Here is a 4,801-nt window from a genome sequence, read left to right as displayed (position 1 = left end):
ATATATATATATATATATATATATATATATATATATATATATATATATATATATATATGAATAGATAGGTAAATAATTGGATTTTGTCATGCTTCATATAGATGGTAAATTAAATAGTGGATTTTTTTTTGTTTTTCGAAGATAAAATACTTCATTTAAAAGTTTAACATAATTGATTGAATTTAAGCAAAATTGATTGTGTTTGCATAGTGATTAAAAATTATAAAATATTTTGAATCGATATTTAGTTTTAATGAAATGAAAGCAATATAACAAAGGCTGAAAACGTGGGTTAATAAAATAATAAACTTTAAATAAAATGACGTGATATAAAGGAAATAAATAAGGAATAATTTAATAATATACATATCACGTGAAGATGTGGGTTAATAAAATAATAAACTTTAAATAAAATATAGTAATAAGTTTTTTGGTTAAAATATTAACAATTAATATTATAATTACTAGTGGATATACATATTTGTGGGTACATATCGTGTAAGATATGATAACGGCCTTTTTTTTTTTATCAAAATTATATATATAACGTATGAACTTAATGAAAAATATTGAATTTTTACAAACTGCTTTAAAAAATATATTTCTAAATTGATTTTGAATGGATTGTGTTTACATTAGCATTGTGAAAAATACAATCATAAATAAATTACGCAACTATTTTAGTATGAAGTATTCAAATTATTTCTTTGAATCCCTAATTCATTCTTTCCGACAAATTTTTAACGCAATTCCATATCTTTCCTCCTTGTATCTCCAACAATATTAAAATTCCAGTTTTATCTTTTTCAGAACCATTTCAAAGTTAATATTAACTTTTTGAATTTTGTAATTTGAAGATAAAAACTAACTTTCAAATTATATAATTTGAATAATTGCTTTAAAATAACTTTTTAATGTAGAATAATTTAAAGTTAAAAGTGATTTTTAAATTATACGGTTTGCCATTTAATTCTTTTTAATTTTTTCAAATCTTTTAAAGTTACTTTTAGTTTCCAACTTTCAAAATGAAAGTCCTCTTTGAAAGAAATAAAATTTCTTTAAAATTATATAATTTCATAATTAAATTTTTTTAAATTATAACATCTAAAAGAAAGAAAGACAAAGGATCATATATGTTTTTAATTTTTATGAAATTGAAATTTGTATATATTTCGGTATATTTTAATTTCCAAATTTATAAAATGGATAAATATAATTTTTTTAATATGATAATATTATTATTATTTACTTAAACTGTGTTAAAAATTGATATTTAAGTTAAAATTTATTAAATTGTATAATCATATCAAATATCATCGTATTAAACCAATTAAAAACTTTATATTTATAAAAGTGGAGAACGAAAATAAGAAGGTGTAGGAAGAATTTGCCTAATTGTTTTTGGAACGAGAAGAGAAATCCATTAAAATGGATAAATGTTCAGAACGAGAACAGAAATCCATTGAAAGAAAGGCCCACTAATGTTTCTGGGCTCAGATTCCAAACTGTACGGAACCCACATACATGACCAAGAATAATTAATATTTATAATATATAGTTGGTGTATTTTAGTAGAATGTATCAAGTTTTAGAATCTTTCTTAAAAAAATTAACGATAAATTTAGGGATATTTTAATAATTTTAAAATTTAATTTAAAATAAAAAATTATAAAAAGTATTTATTTGTCGTATGATTGGTTCACGTGTAGATGGATAGTTATTACCTTTTATTATATATTTTTTAAAAGATAATTATTTTTTAAAATAAAAAATAAAATAAAAGGTAATTGTTTTTTAAAATATAAAATAAAATAAAAGATAATAACTACACTGGATAAATAAATAATTTTTATTTTTTCATTTTAATTAATTTTTAAAATTATTAAAATACCTTTGATTTAAAGATATTTTTTTTAATAAGAATTTTTTGTAACTTAAAACATGTTACACTATGTTAAAATGTATCAACTAAAAAACTCTTTATGTAAATTAGCAAATTCCATATAATATATAATTTTGAAAGTGTAATAAAAAGTTTATATTGTGATTCAATTATCTATGATGTTGTTTATTCCTTTCCAATATATTTCTTATTTTTATTTTTAAATTTAATTCAATAATTCCTTTCTCAACCATAGCAAATTTGGGTCTCTTTATTTTATTCATATGAGTTTTCTTTTTATATATATATATATATATATATATATATATATATATAATATAATATAATATAAATTAAACTATTACAAAACCAGTAGATTCGGACATATAAAATTATCTATTAGTATACTATTATACGTGTTTTAAAATAACACATTTTGAAGTTTAAAAGGAGTCAATATAAAAAGTAAATAATATTGATGCAAAATATTAGATAAGTGAAGTAAAAAATCAGCACGTATTATGAATTTTTACTACAGTTGTCTAATATAGAAGTGTGATTATCTATTCCAATACTAATCTTGAAGTAATTTCTTGATAGATTTAACGAGGGTTTTAGATATTATAAGTGTTGAAAAGATATTTCATTAACAAAATATCCATTCTGTTCTACTGCTAAGGTCACCATATCTTTAAAAGCTCTATCACTTGTCTGTTAGTAAAATACTTTCTGTGGTTTTTCAACTTCTAACTTATCATACATCATTACACACATACTTCACCATGTAATAAAGATATCATGCTAAGAGCATGTTAGGTATGAGACTGCTCACACTAAGTAACTCAAAGAGTCTTGCAAAAGAGTAAAAGACTATTTAAATTATGATAAGGCGAGACAAAACTTCTCTCTTTATTTATCAAAATATAAATATATATCACATGGATATGTTATATAAAATAAGACAAAGTTATAATTCTTTCAAATCAAAATCAGTTAAGTATGATATCATTAAGATTAATCAATTTCAAATTCAAATTTAAATAACATCGATAAGGTTAATTATATTGAGAATCCAAATATGAGTCCAAGTTCTATATTGGATAGAAATAAGAAAGTAGAACACTATATAGAGGTGAAAGACTCGTTAACTTATTATCTATATATTTTTGGTAAAGAGTGGTGTCAATATCTTAGATGGTTGGACTCATATATCATTGGTGTTTGTACGTCTCTCATAGGAATGACAAAAAAATTCGTGGGCACGGGTATCCATAGGTAAAACTCGCGGTGGGTAGTTACTATCTGCAAATATTTATTACTCACGGGTAACGGGTAGCGGATATTTTAATACCCGTTTCTAAACGGGTCAGTACATACTACCTGACACATGGGTACCCGTTACTTGCAAAAATAATAAAAAAAATTAATTTATATATATATATATATATATATATATATATATATTTTATTTTAATTTAATTAAAAATTAAATTAAATTATATTTTATTAGTTTAAATTTAATTAAAATTAAAATTTGAATTTAATTTAATTTATATTATATTATATACATATTTTTTATAATTTTATTTAAATTTTATTTTAAAATATATAAAATATTATTTTATTTTATTTTTTTGCAGGTATTCGCAGATTTTAAAATACTCGTAGGTATTTTTTAAACAGATACTCGAAGGATAGTTGGTCGAGTGACGAATTTTTATCCGACGGATCGGATTGCGGGTAGGCATTATCCGTGCCCGACCCGATCTGTTATCATCTCTAATATCCAATGAACTCCCTCTTCGATAAAATCAACTAATTACTATACATTTGAAGTATTGTTTGTTTTAGAGTTTTTTCCACATAATTTGATATTTAAAAGATATAATGAGAGTAAAAAAATAGTTTTACTAATTTATTTTTCATTGCAAAGATGTTAGTAGTCCCGTACGACACTCAAATGCAGCATCAGAAACCAAAAAAAGAAGAGGAGAATTGTGGTTTGATGAAAGTGTTGAGCACACTCCTGAGTTTTGTTTGTTCATGCTTGTTCAATATTGCTTGTGCTTGCAATTAAGTCACCGCTATCATATCTTACACGCTACACTTTCCTATACCTACCTTATTAGCTTCACTAATACAAACACATACTATGCCAACTTTTTTTTAAACATTTTATTAATTTTACTTTACAATAACTCTCTTCTCAATATTAATCTCAAGTTCTTTTAAAGCTTAGGTTTTACTTTCTCTAATTGACTTTATGTTGACATAACGAACGAGATACAAGATAAGTGATTTTGGCAGAGACAAAGCAAAAAAAGGAAGACTTTTATCATTGATAAATTGACATAATGCAATCATAGAGATTTCTTCCATTAATTAATTTTCAATAATTCATCATGCAATATAAAAACTTAAGAAGGCCACACTTGCAAGACATGCTAACTGGGTCATCCATCGCATCTTTTTAGGCTTTAGAAATGAAAAAAAATTATTTATTTATTCATTTTATAATTATTAATGTGTCTGATGTCTATACATTTACCTAAACATAAAGTTTCGGTATTTTTATGAACATTAAATTTAAATTTAGCCTAACTATGAGATTCAAAAGGAGACGTTAATTATAATTATGAAATCTGAAAATAATAAAATTGTTTAAGATATCTATTAATAAATGCGGTCTGTTTTGTAATCGTATTTTGAAGAATGAAAGTCCATCACAGTGATTATATGAAATAAAAAGTATATGAAATAAAAAAAAGTTGAAATGAGAGAAGAAAAAAATTAAGATAACCTTTTTATAATCTCTTTTTTCATATTTTCTTTCTTTAGCGATAAAACCTGAATTTAATTGTCACACATAATTCTTTATGAAAAAAATATAAAACTTTAAAAATAGAAATTAAATCTAAA

This window comes from Vigna radiata, chromosome 4, assembly GCF_000741045.1.
Source record: "Vigna radiata var. radiata cultivar VC1973A chromosome 4, Vradiata_ver6, whole genome shotgun sequence".
NCBI classification, from domain to species: domain Eukaryota; kingdom Viridiplantae; phylum Streptophyta; class Magnoliopsida; order Fabales; family Fabaceae; genus Vigna; species Vigna radiata.
The sequence above is the reverse complement of the archived record's forward strand: the minus strand, read 5'-3'. Positions refer to the sequence as shown.